General features: G+C 45.1%; 1 protein-coding gene across 1 annotated transcript in view; it reads right to left on the bottom strand.

Annotated features, from left to right (window-relative positions):
* Positions 1–16,165, bottom strand: part of LOC147122206 (very long chain fatty acid elongase 4-like) — a 72,197-nt gene extending 56,032 nt beyond the window's left edge. Inside the window, exon 1 of the mRNA XM_085983114.1 lies at positions 16,009–16,165. The gene's annotated coding sequence lies outside the window, so the exon portion shown is untranslated. The remainder of the gene's footprint in view (positions 1–16,008) is intronic.
* Positions 16,166–16,683: the final 518 nt, after the last annotated feature.

The raw sequence follows: 16,683 nt of genomic DNA, 5'->3' as shown, positions 1-16,683 counted from the left end.
AAGATGGGAAAAACAATGCAACAGTTGGCAGAGGAAGCAAAGTAAAAGAAAGGAGATATTTTTTGACCAGTTTTGGAATCATTTTCTAATCCTGCTGCCAAATCCCAAATCCATGCTTTTGTCACCTCCAGACTCAAATACTCTCCTGGTCTGTCTCCATAAATGCTCTCCTGGTCAGTCTCCATAAACTTCAGCTCATCCAAATCTATGCTGCCCGTATCCTATCCCGCATAAAGTCCTGCTCACCCATCACCCCTGACCTACATTGGCCTCCATTCCCCCAACGCCTCCAATTTAAAATTCTCTTCCTTGCATAAAAAGCCCATCATGGTCTTTTCCCTCCCTACCTCTGCAACCTCCCCCAGTCCTACAATCCTCACCTATTACACATCTCCCACTCCCTTCGCCCCAGCACTGGCAGCCGTGCCTTCAGTCATCTAGGTCCTAAGCTCTGGAATTCTCTCCCTAAACCTCTTCATCCCACTCCTCTTTTAAGCCCCTCCTTAAAACCTACCTATTTGACCGAGCTTTTAGTCACTCGGCCCAATATCTGTGTCAATTCTTATCTGATTACCCTTCTGTGAAGCACCTTGGGACATTTTCCTACATTAAAAAAGGCGCTATATAAATGCAAGTAGATGTTGTTACAATTGGTAAAGCTAAATTGGTACAATTCCTGATAAAGCCTTTTTTTAAACAACAATCAACCAAAGCAAAAGGTTTCCCTTACCTAGCTTGCAATTGTTCACATAAGGAGACAGCCCTACGGAAAGGCCTTAAGGATGGCCCACAGCCTGGACTATTGGCATCAAGACAGCTTTCAATAAGTGGGACTGGGGAGGAAGTATTCAAAACATGAAGTGATTGACAAGTCAAGATGTATTAGCTTTTTTGATCCTGGAATAGAAGAAAAGAAGTTCCCATCAGGCACAGGTTGTTTTCAGGCAAGAAAGGAGAAGAAAGTTTGCTTGGAGAAGTCAAGAAAACTCCATTTTGTTCAGAAAAAAGTTTAACTGTTATGACACATCGATCCAACAGCAACTTGTATTTATACAGTGCTTTTAACGTAATAAAACATCCCAAATCGCTTCACAGGAGCGTTATAAAACAAAATTTGACACTGAGCCACATTAGGAAAAATTAGGGCAGATGAATTGGTCACAGAGGTAGGTTTTAAGGAGCATCTTAAAAGGAGGAAAGAGAGGTAGAGAGGTTTAGGTAGGGAATTCCAGAGCTTAGGGTCTAGGCAGCTGAAGGCACGGTCACCAATGGTTGAGCAATTAAAATCAAAGGCTATGGGCCCCAGCAACATCCCAGCTGTCGTGCTGAAGACTTGTGCTCCAGAACTAGCCGCGCCTCTAGCCAAGCTGTTCCAGTACAGCTACAACACTATCATTTTTCCGACAATGTGGAAAAATGGCCAGTTATGTCCTGTCCACAAAAAGCAGGACAAATCCAATCCAGCCAATTACATGCCCATCAGTCTACTCTCAATCATCAGCAAAGTGATGGAATGTGTCAAAAGTTACCAAGTGGCACTTACTCACCAACAACCTGCTCATTGATGCCCAGGGTTCCACCAAGACCACTCAGCTCCCGAATTCATTACAGCCTTGGTCCAAACATGGACAAAAGGAGCTAAATTCCAGAGGTGAGGTGAGAGTGTCTGCCCTTGACATCAAGGCAGCATTTGACCGAGTGTGGCATCAAGGAGTCCTAGTAAAACTGAAGTCAATGGGAATCGGGGGGAAAACTCTCCACTGGCTGGAGTCATACTGAGCACAAAGGAAGATGGTTGTGGTAATTGGAGGTCAATCATCACAGCCCAAAGACATCACTGCAGGAGTTCCTCAGGACAGTGTCTTAGGCCCAACCATCTTCAGCTGCTTCATTAATGACCTTCCCTCCAACATAAGGTCAGAAATGGGGATAGTTGCTGATGACTGCACTGTGTTCAGCGCCATTCACAACTCCTCAGATAATGAAGCAGTCCATGCCCGCATGCAACAAGACCTGGACCACGTTCAGGCTTGGGTAATTAAGTGGCAGGTAACATTCACGCCACAGAAGTGCCAGGCAATGACTATCTCCAACAAGCAAAAGTCTAACCACCGCCCCTTGACATTCAACGGCATTACTATCACCGAATCCCCCACCATCAACCTCCTGGGGGTTACCATTGACCAGAAACTTAACTGGACCAGCCACATAAAAACTGTGGCAACAAGAACAGGTCAGAGGCTAGGTGTTCTGCAGCGAGTGTCTCACCTCCTGACTCCCCAAAGCCTTTCCAACATCTACAATGCACAAGTAAGGAGTGTGATGGAATACTCTCCACTTGCCTGGATGAGTGCAGCTCCAACAACACTCAAGAAGCTCAACACCATCCAGGACAAAGCAGCCCACTTGATTGGCACCCCATCCACCACCTCCACCACCAGCGTATCGTGGCTGCAGTGTGGACCATCTACACGCTGTACTGCAGCAACTCGCCAAGGATCGCAGCACCTCCCAAACCCACGACCTCTTCCACCTAGAAGGACAAGGGCAGCAGGCGCATGGGAACACCACCACCTCCAAGGCACACACCATCCTAACTTAGAAGTATATCGCCAATCCTTCATCATTGCTGGGTCAAAATCCTGGAACTCCCTACCTAACAGCACTGTGGGAGTACCTTCACCACACAGAATGCTGTGGTTCAAGAAGGCGGCTCACCACCAACTTCTCAAGGGCAATTAGGGATGCCAGCGACGTCCACATCCCATAAACGAATAATTTAAAAAAAAATCAGGGATGCTCAAGAGGCCAGAATTAGAAGAGCACAGATATCTCAGGGGGTTGTGGGGCTGGGGGAGATTAAAGAAAGCAAGGGCAAAGCCATGGAGGGATTTGAAAAGGATGAGAATTTTTTTTTTTTTTTTTTAATTTTTTAAAAACAGAGGTATTGCTTAACCGGGAGTCAATGTAGGTCACCGAGCACAGGAGTGATGGGTGAACGGGACTTGGTGCGAGTTAGGACATGGGCGACCGAGTTTTGAATGACCTCAGGTTTATGTAGGGCAGAGCGTGGGAGAAAAGCCAGGAGTGCTTTGGAATAGTCAAGTCTAGAGGGAACAAAGATCCAATGGCAAGTGCTCAAGGTACAAGAAGTACATAAATCAAAAAGGTGCTAAAAAATGATGTAACAGTTTGAATCAAGCAACATAAAAAAACAGCAAAGTTGAAAATTTATTGCTAAAAAATTTGAATTAAGCAAATTTTAAGTTAAGAATCAACTGTATAATGTAAATTTATACATACGGGATAAGCTAGAACAAACAAACAAACAAACCAGGAAAATGATAATCATGGAGAAGTTTCATGTGCACAGTACTGATCTGATATGTGGGTGGCACCTGAAGGCCAACCACCCAACATGTCAAAGTTGTATTGTAGATTTATTTTTTGTCAATAAAAGGAATTGTACAAGGAAACTTTGTGGGATGCACTACATACTTAATACAATTTCAAATGGAGACATTGCAGTCATCAGAAACCTCCTTTAACTCAGCCATTAAAAAGACACAGTGTATGTCTCACTCCACATTAGAAAACAAGGCAGAAGAACTTATTTAAACAGTAATTGGAAGACTGGGTGGCAAATACAATTAACATAATGGTATTTACAGTAATCTGGCTGGCATACCCACCATTTTATTTTGATGTTTTCCTCACATCCATGATCACTTCTTCAGGCACAAAACAAAGGCGCACAGCAACTCTAACCCAAAAGATCTTCCAATATAGCTTTTAGAAAAAAAAAATGTACTGGCCAACCTTCAGCAGAGGAGTCAGTTTTGCAAACCTGGCATTACTGTATTGTGTTCCTGAACCAAATGCAGTGCTTCTCCTTCTACAGTCTGTCCAAACTTAACGTCATGCTCTGCAAACTTCAATCTTAGAGCTGGGTCCTAAGCTCACTCTGAAAAGTGAGCGTTCAGCAGACCAACAGAGACGCTGTCAGCACTTCTTAAAGGGACACACACATCTTTCAAGTAAGTTTGCATTTAAGCTTTTAGACTGCATTTTTTAAGTTTTATTGGAATAGTGGGGTATTTTTAAGTATGTAGGGAGTGCTGCTAGATGCTTGCAAGGCCTCAGATGTTAAAGGAAGGCCTCTGAAAAGACAGGAAATGCTGGAAATACTCAGCAGGTCAGACAGCATCCCTGAAGAGAGAAACAGAGTTCATGTCTCAGGCTTCTGTGGGTATGGTAGCATAGCGGTTATGTTACTGGACTAGTAATCCAGAGGCCTGGACTAATGATCCAGAGACATGGCACCACGGCACCTGGGGAATTTAAATTCACTTAAATAAATCTGAAATACAAAGCTAGTATCAATAATGGTGACCATGTAACAGCCGGACTGTCGTAAAAACCCATCTGGTTCAATAATGGCCTTTAGGGAAAGAAATCTGCTGCCTTACCCGGTGTGGCCTATATGTGACTTCAGACCCACAGCAATGTGGTTGACTCTTAAAGTCACTCAGTTGTATTCAAGAAGGCGGCTCACCACCACCTTCGAGGGCAATTAGGGATGGGCAATAAATGCTGGCCTTGCCGGCAACGTCCACATCCCCTGAATGAATAAAAAAAGTCGAGATGCTGCCTGACCTGAGTATTTTCAGCACTTTATGCCTTTTTTTCACATTTACAGCATCTGCTTGCAGAGGGAAGAGCAAGACGCAGAAGAGGAGGAAGCAGAAGGAAGGTTGCAACCCAGACAACCCCCTTCTGGCTGGGATGAGGTCCTGCAGCAAGAAGTTAGGGAGCTAGGTAGCAGATTAAAGAGTAGGACCTCAAAGGTTGTATTCTCTGGATTACTCCCGGTGCCACGTGCTAGTGAGTATAGGAATAGGAGGATAGAGCAGATGAATGCGTGGCTAACGAGTTGGTGCAGGAGGGAGGGCTTTAGTTTCCTGGATCACTGGGCCTGCTTCTGGGGAAGGTGGGACTTGTACAAGTCGGACGGGTTGCACCTGAACCAGAGTGGGACAAATATCCTTGCGGGGAGGTTTGCTAGCACTGTTCGGGGGGGTTTAAACTAAAATGGCAGGGGGTTGGGAACCTGAGCAGGGAGACAGATGAAAGGAAAACAGGGATAAAAGCAAAAGATAGGAAGGAGAAAAACAAAAGTGGCAGTCAGAGATATCAACGGTTTAAATCAAACGTGGCCACAGTAAATAATAATTCTAATAGGTCTAAGAGCGTTAAAAAAACAAGCCTGAAGGCTGTGTGTCTTAATGCGAGGAGCATTTGTAATAAGGTGGATGAATTGGCTGCGCAAATAGAGGTAAACGAATATGATTTGGTTGGGATTACGGAAACGTAGCTCAAGGATGGCCAAGACTGGGAACTCAACATCCAGGGGTATTCGATATTCAGGAAAGATAGGCAAAAAAGGGAGGTGGGGTAGCATTACTGGTTAAAGAAGGGATTAATACAATTGTAATGAAGGATATTAGCTCTGATGATGTGGAATCGGTATGGGTAGAATTGAGAAATACTAAGGGGAAAAAAACATTAGTGGGAGTGGTATATAGACCTCCAAACAGTAAGGCGGAGGTTGGGGATGGCATTAAAAGGGAAATTAAAGAAGCGTGCAATAAGGGCACAGCAGTCATCATGGGTGACTTTAATCTACATATAGATTGGGCCAACCAAACTAGTAACAATACTGTGGAGGAGGAATTCCTGGAGTGTTTACGGGATGGTTTCCTGGACCAATATGTCGAGGAACCAACCAGAGATCAGGCCATCTTAGACTGGGTATTATGTAACGAGAAAGGATTAATTAGCAATCTTGTTGTACGAGGCCCCTTGGGTCGGAGCGATCATAATATGATCGAATTCTTCATTAAGATGGAGAATGAAGTAGTTGACTCAGAAACAAGGGTCCTCAATTTAAATAAAGGAAACTACGATGGTCTGAGGAGCGAGTTGGGTAGGATTGATTGGGGAATGGCACTCAAAGGGTTGACAGTGGATAGGCAATGGCAAACATTCAAAGACTGAATGGATGAGCTACAGAATTTGTTCATCCCAGTTTGGCATAAAAATAAAACAAAAAAGGTGACTCAACCGTGGCTAACAAGGGAAATTAGGGATAGCATAAGATCCAAGGAGAGGACATATAAATTGGCTAGAAAAAGCAATAATCCTGAGGATTGGGAGCAGTTTAGGAGTCAACAAAGGAGGACAAAGGGATTAATTAAGAAAGGGAAAATAGAATGAGAGTAAGCTAGCAGGGAACATAGAAACTGACTGTAAAAGCTTTTATAGATGTGTGAAGAGAAAAAGATTGGTGAAGTCAAGCGTAGGTCCCTTACAGTCAGAATCAGGGGAATTTATAATGGGAAACAAGGAAATGGCAGACCAACTAAATACATACTTTGGTTCTGTCTTCACAAAGGAGGACACAAATAACCTCCCAGAGATGCCGGGGAACATAGGGTCTGATGAAAGAGAGGAACTGAAAGAAATCAGTATTTGTAGGGAAATGGTGTTCGGAAAATTGATGGGACCGAAGGCCGATAAATCCCCAGGGCCTGATGGTCTACATCCCAGGGTACTTAAGGAAGTGGGCCTAGAGATAGTAGATGCATTGCTGGTCATCTTCCAGAACTTGATAGACTCTGGAACGGTACCCATGGATTGGAGGGTAGCTAATGTTACCCAACTATTCAAAAAAGGTGGTAGAGAAAAAGCGGGGAATTATAGACATCGGTAGTGGGGAAAATGCTAGAGTCCATTATAAAAGATGTAATAGCAGAGCACTTGGAAAGCAGTGACAGGATCGGACAAAGTCAACATGGATTTACAAAAGGTAAATCATGCTTGACTAATCTACTGGAATTTTTTGAGGATGTAACTGGTAAAATAGATAAAGGAGAACCAGTGGATGTGGTGTATTTGGACTTTCAGAAGGCTTTCGATAAGGTCCCACATAAGAGATTAGCGTGCAAAATTAAGGCACATGGGATTGGGGGCAAGGTATTGACTTGGATAGAGAACTGGTTGGCGGACAGAAAGCAAAGAGTTAGAATAAACAGGTCATTTTCCGAGTGGCAGGCAGTGACTAGTGGGGTACCGCAAGGATCGGTTCTAGGACCCCAGCTGTTCACAATATATATTAATGATCTGGACGAGGGAATTGGATGTAATATCTCCAAATTTGCAGACGACACAAAGCTGGGTGGGAGGGTAAGCTGTGAGGAGGCTGTCGTGAAACTCCAGTACGATTTGGACAGGTTGGGTGATTGGGCAGAAACATGGCAAATGCACTATAATGTGGATAAATGTGAGGTTATCCACTTTGGTGGCAAAAACAGGAAGGCAGATTATTATTTGAATGGCAATAGATTGGGAGAAGGGGAAGTGCAGAGAGATCTGGGTGTTCTTGTGCACCAGTCGCTGAAGGTAAGCATGCAGGTGCAGCAGGCGGTTAAGAAGGCAAATGGTATGTTGGCCTTCGTAGCAAGAGGGTTCAAGTACAGGAACAAGGATGTCTTGCTACAGTTGTACAGGGCCTTGGTGAGACCGCACCTTGAGTATTGTGTGCAGTTTTGGTCGCCTTACCTGAGGAAGGACGTTCTTGCCATGGAGGGAGTGCAGCGAAGATTCACCAGGCTGATACCTGGGATGGTAGGAATGACGTATGAGGAGAGATTGTGTCGATTGGGCTTATACTCACTGAAGTTTAGAAGATTGAGAGGGGATCTCATCAAAACCTATAAAATTCTGTCAGGTCTGGACAGACTAGATGCAGGAAGGATGTTTCTGATGGCCGGGGAGTCCAGAACCAGGGGTCATAGTCTAAGGATAAGGGGTAAGCCATTTAGGACTGAAATGAGAAGGAATTTCTTCACCCAGAGAGTGGTGAACCTGTGGAATTCTCTGCCACAGAGGGCGGTGGAGGCCAGTTCATTAAATATATTCAAGAAAGAGTTGGATATATTTCTTGAGGCTAAAGGGATATGGGGAGAAGGCAGGGACAGGGTACTGAATTTGGATGATCAGCCATGATCTCATTGAATGGCAGAGCAGGCTCGAAGGGCCGAATGGCCTACTTCTGCTCCTATCTTCTATGTTTCTATATCTGGGATGGAATCATCCACCTGTGGTACCAGTGACTACACCACATTCCCCGTTCAACATTTGTCCCACACCTTACCTTCCCTCTGTTGCTGATCATCACAACGTCCTCTTGGCCACGATGCTGAAATAAAAGCCACCACAAAGCAAACTTTCCAGTCCAACTTTATACATCTATCCATTCAATATGACATCAAGAAATCAACTCATCATCCTTATGCATTCCCTTAGTGACTGTCTTGTGTGTGCCTTTGCCTACCCTACTGATGTCACACAGTTCTACCCCAATGGCTGCAGCATGGCTGGTGGAAGGCTGCTGACTTTCAGTGGGGGACACTGCAAATGGCCTTGCAGGTCGACCTTGAGGAGCTGACATTATCAAATCGCATAACAGTGTTCCTTCTTCACTCTCATCTCCTTCTTAGTCAACCACTGGCTGGGCAAGCTGCATTTCTTGGGTGTGTGAAATGAGGAAGGCACAAGTGTGGAGTTGTGATGAGGGGAGGGTGGGAAGGAAGATAATGTAGGAGGATACCAGCATCTTGTATCTTTCCAGCCCTGCTGCTGGCCAAGGCTCAGCCATACCCCTGCTAAGAATGGCCAGCACTGTCTCCTCCAAGACCGGCGGTGGAGGTGAGGTGAAATTGGGAAGTGTGCCTCACGTTTGGTACAGATTGTTGGTAGGTGAGTGATGGAGGGGTAGGGGTGGGGGTAGGGAAGTCATGAATTGAGAAGTGTGTGAGACTAGTGATGCAGTTGGCAGAAGACAGCTTTTGAAGATGCATTCACTGACCTGGACCACTGGTCTGAGGTTATGAAGCTTCTTTGGGCACTGGAGCCAGGTCGTGGGGGCGACACTGTGGCAGTGACGATCTCTGTGATCTGGTCCCACATCGTTCTATCTGGAGGGCCTCCTGGCCCCTGTGGGTAGAGGACCTCTCTTTGCAGTGTTGACCCCCTGCATAAAGCTGGAGTGCTGCATGCAATACCCTGGGTGCCCCTTCCCTGGCTTGCTGAGCCATTTATGTTGGGGCTGAAGCACTTTTCCCATTTTTTTTTTAGTTGCGGAATGCAATTCAGCTTTAAGAGCTGAAGACTCCCATTTGGGAATTCTTTTTGATGTTGAAGGCAGTTGAGCTGTAAGGGCTAAAAACTGCCTATTTTTTCAAGATTTTTATTTTTTTTTCATTTCAGATGGCAGTTCCCCTTTAAGAGATCAAACTGCTTTCAGAGCAGCCTGTTCTTGCTGCAATGACACTACAGCCACGCTACATTGGGGCTCTGATGGATGGGTCACATTGTCCGCATGCCCGATATGAGACTCCCAAAACTAGCGCTCTACTCGGAGCTCCGCCACGGCAAGAGCCCCAGGTGGGCAGAGGAAACGCTTCAAGGACACCCTCAAAGCCTCCTTGAAAAAGTGTAACATCCCCACCGACACCTGGGAATCCCTGGCCCAAGACAGCACAAAATGGAGGAGAAGCATCCGGGAAGGCGCCGAACACCTCGACTCTCTTCGCCGGGAGCAAGCAGGAGCCAAGCGCAGGCAGCGCAAGTCAACCCAAGCACCCCACCCACCCGCCCCTTCAACCACCGTCTGCCTCACCTGTGACACAGAGACTGTACGTCCCGCATTGGATTTATCAGTCACCTGCGAACTCATTTTTAATGTGGAAGCAAGTCATCCTCAGTTCCGAGGGACTGCCTAAGAAGGAGGGAAGACATTGGGGCCTCCTGCCGGGTCGAACACCACCAGCACGGCATTGCACAGTAAGTTTAGCACTGGGCTAATGTTAATTAGCCACCAGTGTCAACTTACCGGTCCTGCCAGTGCCACCATTTTCTGGAGACATCAACACCGGCCAGCGGTGGCACCGGCAGGTTTTTACCGATATCAAATTTCTGGGCCAAAGTATTAAGCAACTACAGAACTTAACAACTTGCATTTCTATAGCACCCGTAAAATAGAAATTGTCCCAAGGTCCTTCAAAGTGGAGAGACAAATGCAGAGCAATCATGGAAGTTAGGAGATGACCAAAAGCAAGGTTGAAAAGATAGGCTTTTAAAAGGAAAGGAGGGGCAACAAGGCAGAGGGCAATTTTGGTCTCCCTATTTCAGAAAGGATGTTCAGTTATTGGAGGGGGTACAGAGAAGGGCTACACAGTTGATTCCAGAACTTAAGGGGAAAACGCAAGAGGAAAAATTGGTTATCAAGTGTCTTTTCTCTCTTGAAAAGAGAAGACGGCGAGGGATATGGTGGAAATGTTTAGAATTAAGAAAGGTTTGCACAAATTGTACCCAAGTAAGCGTTTCTGCCATACACAGAATTTAAGCACAAAGGATCTTATTTATAAATTAAAGGACAACAAAAGAAAATAGGAGAAACTTTTTTTTAATTAAAAAGAGTGGTAAGCATGTGGAACAGATTACTGGCATGTGTGGTGAAACACAAAACCATAAACAGGTTTCAAGAAGGAACTAGACAGGTTCTCGTCAACAAATGGGATTCAGGGTTACTGGAAATGCACCAAGGGAATACTGTGGATAGGTGTGCTGAATGGACTGAAGGTTTTCTTCTGAAACTGTTAGTTACTATTTTCTTTTAAAAGTGGTTACAGCTACATTTACCAATATCAAATGCCATGCGTCATTCATCTGCCTAGATACTAAATCTGTGAATCAATTCAAAAAGACATCAAAACCCTATGCAAATCATCTCAGCAGCTGTCATAGTTATATTGACACAAGGCACCACAATATTGGATGACCTCAAAAGAAACATACCAAAATCCTGTTAACATTTCTGTCTTCCTGCACAGTTTTATTCGTAAATAATTTGTAACTTTGTTATCCTGGCACACATCCAAATTGTCCAGCATCAATCCAACGTTTGAGACTGGCTTAGTTTATGCCTCTTCCAATTCATCATCCACGGCTTTGGTTGTTTTTCTTTGGAAGACTGTCATCAATTCAACCTCCATTAGAACATTGGGCATTCTACTTAATGAGCGGTCATTAAGATTTCTTTAATAACTCTACATTGACAGGGTTCATAACAAAAGTAGTCAAATTACTTTTCCACAAAATAAAACAATAGATTAAGTTCTGGGCTATACAAGTAGTTCCAGTAAGATATCAACTTCCCAGACGTAGCTCTTTATCGAGCTCACATAACTTTCTCATGTCATTTAAAAAAAAATATACTCCAATAACCTAATGAGACAAGGAAATGGCTGTGCTTATAGAAGGAAATGAATAGGATTACAGTACTTTAATTAAATAGTGCATCTTCCACGGCACTGCTCAGTTGGCGACTGTTTTAGTTATCTCTGTCCTTTCCATGCTGCGCCTTCTCTTAACTGCCTCACCTGCTCGTCTCCTTGTCATATTGTTTCTACCCACCTCTTTCTTTCCTCACATCAGGCAGAAAGTAATGGCTGATGGGGAACAGGTGAAGCACTTACAAGTATCTGTACTTCACCCAACCCCTGCCATGCACCCCATAGTCCACGGTCAACACTATGCCATCTTCCTGTCACACCTACCCTCCTTTAAGAACATAAGAAGTAGGAGCAGGAGTAGGCCATACGGCCCCTCGGGCCTGCTCCGCCATTCAATAGGATCATGGCTGATCCGAACCGAGACTCATGTCCACTTCCCTGCCCACTCCCCGTAACCCCTAATTCCCTTATCAGCTAGGAAACTGTCTATCTCCGTTTTAAATTTATTTAATGTCGCAGCTTCCACAGCTCTCTGAGGTAGCAAATTCCATAGATTTACCACCCTCTGAGTGAAGAAGTTTCTCCTCATCTCAGTTTTGAAAGGGCAGCCCCTTATTCTAAGATTATGCCCCCTAGTTCTAGTCTCACCCATCAGTGGAAACATCCTCACCGCATCCACCCGATCAAGCCCCCTCACAATCTTATATGTTTCGATAAGATCGCCTCTCATTCTTCTGAATTCCAATGAGTAGAGGCCCAACCTACTCAACCTTTCCTCATAAGTCAACCCCCTCATCTCCGGAATCAACCGAGTGAACCTTCTCTGAACTGCCTCGAGAGCAAGTATATCTTTTCTTAAATATGGAAACAAAAACTGTACGCAGTATTCCAGGTGTGGCCTCACCAGTACCCTGTATAACTGAAGCAAGATTTCCCTGCTTTTATACTCCATCCCCCTTGCAATAAAAGCCAAGATTCCATTGGCCTTCCTGATCACCTGCTGTACCTGCATACTAACCTTCTGTGTTTCATGCACCAGGACCCCCAGATCCCTTTGTACTGTAGCACTTTGCAGTTTCTCTCCATTTAGATAATAACTTGCTCTTTGATTTTTTCTGCCAAAGTGCATAACCTCACACTTTCCAACATTATATTCCATCTGCCAAATTTCTGCCCACTCACTTAGCATGTCTATGTCCTTTTGCAGATTTTTTATGTCCTCGTCACTCACTGCTTTCCCTCCCATCTTTGTATCGTCGGCAAACTTTGATACGTTGCACTCGGTCCCTTCCTCCAAATCATTAATATAGGTTAATATAGATTGTAAAGAGTTGGGGTCCCAGCACTGACCCCTGCGGAACACCACTAGTCACTGATTGCCAACCCGAGAATGAACCATTTATCCCAACTCTGTTTTCTGTTAGATAGCCAATCTTCCACCCATGCATCCACTGGTTCCCCTTTATCCACCCTGTTTGTTACGTCCTCAAAGAATTCAAGCAAATTTGTCAAACAGGACTTCCCCTTCATAAAACCATGCTGACTCTGTCCGATTAAATTATGCTTATCCAAATGTCCTTTTACTGCTTCCTTAATAATGGACTCCAACATTTTACCAACCACAGATGTTAGGCTAACTGGTCTATAGTTTCTAGCCTTTTGTCTACTTCCCTTTTTAAATAAGGGTGTTACATTAGCAGTTTTCCAATCTGCTGGGACCTTTCCTGAATCCAGGGAGTTCTGGAAAATTACCACCAATGCATCCGCAATCCCGCCAACTCCCCTCTAATCCTTCTACCCATTACTTTAAATTTATGGCCCCTGGTTATTGATCTCTCTACTCAGGGAAATAGGTCCTTCCTATCCACTCTATCTAGGCCCCTCATAATTTTATACACCTCAATCAAGTCTCTCCTCAGCCTCCTCTGTTCCAAAGAAAACATCCCCAGCCTATCTTTCCACCCATGCAGTTCCCCCTCACCCCTTTACTTTGCCCCATTATGATTCCACAGCACCACCAGCTGCATGAACTGCTGCTGTCAAATCCTACCTGTCACTTTTGCTCTTCCCTCTCCTTGTCCTCCAGCCTTGCCTCCAAATATGACCACTGCACCCTCACCCCATCTGCCCTGCCCCCTTCCTGTCAATTCCCCCACCATTGACCGTGTGCCCCATTAGTCAGCCCAATTCTCACACCTCTCGACTCCTCCAACCAACTTCCCTATCTGCCCTGTCACTCAGCTTCTGCCCCCACCTCTGCTGCACTCTCCCCTCAATCCATTGAGCCTCCATCGTCACTTCCTTGCCTGCCTCGGCTCTCTCTGTGCTCCCCTATCTCTCCGTCTTCACACTGTGCCTCCTCATTCCAAACTTCTTTAAACAGTTGAAAGTCCTGCATCCCAGCATAGAGCTGTGTAATTTCAACAAGTGTACATATTTAAAAGAGCAAAGTATGGGTCCCCATTAGGACACTGGCAGATCTCTGACATGGGCAGGAGGATGGCCTAGGGCCAGAAGCCTGAAATAGCAGTGGCAGAAGTTTCTTCCTGGTTGGTTCTGGTAACCAGCACAAAGATTAGAACCGAGAGGAGGAGGGGGGAGGTGGGCAGGTGGCACAGGGCCTGAAATAGCAGTGGCAGAAGTGTGACCAGAAGCAAAAGACGACAAAGAACAGGCTCTATACTCAGAACAGGGAGGGGTATAGGGCAGCAGCAAAAGTAAAGGCCAAAGGTCCATGAAGGAAGCAAGAGGCAGCGAGGAACAACAGGAGCAATCACCAGTGAGGGAAAGAGTTAAAATTGAGAAAAAATAAAACTTACAAAACCAAAATACTTCACTAAAACTTACCGATTCAACGATGGACATGAGAAAGGAGCAGGAACAGTAGCCCGCCCCCCCGGATCAGGAAGGACAAACCTGGTAGATGGAGTTTGGCAGCCCAGAACTTTATCCTTTGTGAAGGAGCTGTCACAGCAACAATTGGTTTTGCTAGGTGCCTGTTCCACATATTCACACAAAAGATGGGGAAGTTTCCTGTAAACTACATGGCACATCTAGGTTTGGCACTTTGAATCACAGGCAAGCATCATCTGTGCACAGGCTTTCAATGCATCCACATTTCTGCCGTTGGAATACAGGAGCCAGTTATAGCAATGTCAACACTAAGGAACCAGAGGGCAGATATTACTCTTGAAGACCAATAGAGGCCTATAAAATGATCAAATGGTTCAATAGGGTAGATGTGGGTCCAAAACAAGGGGTTATAAATATAAGATAGCCACTAACAAATAAAATAAAGAATTTAAAGAGGAACTTCTTTAACCAGAGAGTAGTGAGAATGTGGAACTCGCCACCACATGGAGTGGTTGAAGCAGACAGCATTGATACAATTAAGGGGTGGCTTGATGCAGACATGATGAGGCAGGGTGGCAAGAGGCTTGTGTGGAGTACAAATACTGGCATAGATCAGTTGGGCTAAATGGCCTATTTCTGGGCTGAAAAGTCCACATAATTCTATTTCATGATCTGAACCACAGAAGCCTCAAATGTAAAAGCACCTTCAGATTCAATTTTAAGCCTTGGTCTCTACATCTGCACTCACTCGCCAAGTTTAATATCTGGATTACACCAACACAATCAGAATGAATAAAGTTAAAAATAAACACCATTCCTTCTGCTCTATATAGCCCTGGCTCTGTTGGTAGCATTCTCGCTCATCAGTCAGAAGGGTGTGGGTTCAAGTCACACCCCAGAGATCTGAGCACAGAATGCAGGCTGGCACTTCAGTGCAGTCGTGAGGCAGCGCTGTATTGTCGGAGGTGCTGTATTTCAGAAGAGACTTTAAACCGAGGCCCCCGCCTGGCATGTCTGGCGAACGTAACAGAAGCCAGTGTCATTATCTCGGTGCTGTGTGTGGGATCTTGCTGCTCCCCTGCGTTTCCCCATATTACAACAGTGACTGCACTTCAAAAAAAAAGTACTTCATTGATTGTAAGGCGTTTCGAGACGTCCCGAGGTGGTGAAAGGCGTTCTATAAAAATGCTAGCTCTTCCTTTGATGCTAATGTGTTCCTTTGAACGGTGAAACGCGCCCGACAGTGCGGGGCTGGGACTGCAATCGAACCCGTACAAGGCACCACATTGGATCCTCGATGATGCACGGGTGGAGAGTCCACTGCCAATCAGCAGGAAACGACCAAAACGCTATGAGCGGATAGGCCTGTCTCGCTCTCCATGCAGCGAGGTCTGGTTCCAAAAAAAAAACTTCATTCGGAGTGAAGACCGATTTCACAAGATTAGCGTTAATACTGCGGTTAAAGTGAATACCCAACTCGGGAGAGCCCTGAACTTTTTAAAAGACGTATTACCCACCCAAAAGAAAAAAGTTTCCCCAATTCTTTTAAAGCCCCAAAATGAAAACTTGGTTGAAAAAAATAATAATGATGTTTTTGCATTAGTGCCTGGAGTCTCCGGGACGCCAAAAAATGAATACCGCTCGGAACGAGATCTTTTTTGCACAGCATTCAACAAGTGATGCAATCAATAACGGCCAATGCCACGCCTCAATAAAGAACAAAAGGCGGCCACGAATATCACCGATCAATTTGTCTATGCGGGAGGGAAAGCCAAAGCCAAAGCCAAGCCACACTTACCTGGCCGCCGAACGCGCTCCGCAAGTCCCGCCAGGTGATGCCGCGCGCGAATGCAGAGGCTCCTTAAGCTGGGCGAGGCAGAGAGAGAGAGAGCGGGGCAAGGATAGGATCCGAGTGTGCGTCAGCTTCCCCTGCCTGCTGCGCATGTCTGACTGACTGGTCGCCTCCTTCCCCAAATGGCATATTGCCATTCTGATTGATTCATTGTTTGCAGTAACTATTTTTGTAATATATACGCGCTCTGAAAGTAAGTGTTGAGTTTTTTTTGTGGGGGGGAATGAGAATTCAATTTCTTTTTCATTGTGAAGAAAAGTGGATACAAAGTTTTTTTTTAAATCACCAAGATCATTTCAAGAAATAACAACAGCAAATGCTGGAAAAACTCAGCAGGTCAGGCAACATCCGTGGAGAGAAATTTGAGTTGACGTTTCGGGTTGAACCCTTCTTCAAAACTGGAAAGAAAAGAAACAAGATCGAAGGCAGGGCTGCAATCGGACAAAAGAATAAAAGAAACAAAAGAAGTAAAAGAGATTAGAAGCTAGACGAGATGGTAATAGGCTGGGATTAGGTGTCAAGTGTACTGGCAGGGCAAAAGATAGCTGCCAGGTGTGAGAGAGAAACAAAAGGAAAGGGGGGGGGAAAGGAGTGGAACAATTACAAGAGAAAATGAAATGG

This window comes from Somniosus microcephalus, chromosome 3, assembly GCF_052327205.1.
Source record: "Somniosus microcephalus isolate GS21.2 chromosome 3, FLI_Smic_1.0, whole genome shotgun sequence".
In the NCBI taxonomy this organism is placed as follows: Eukaryota; Metazoa; Chordata; class Chondrichthyes; order Squaliformes; family Somniosidae; genus Somniosus; species Somniosus microcephalus.
The sequence above is the reverse complement of the archived record's forward strand: the minus strand, read 5'-3'. Positions and strand labels throughout refer to the sequence as shown.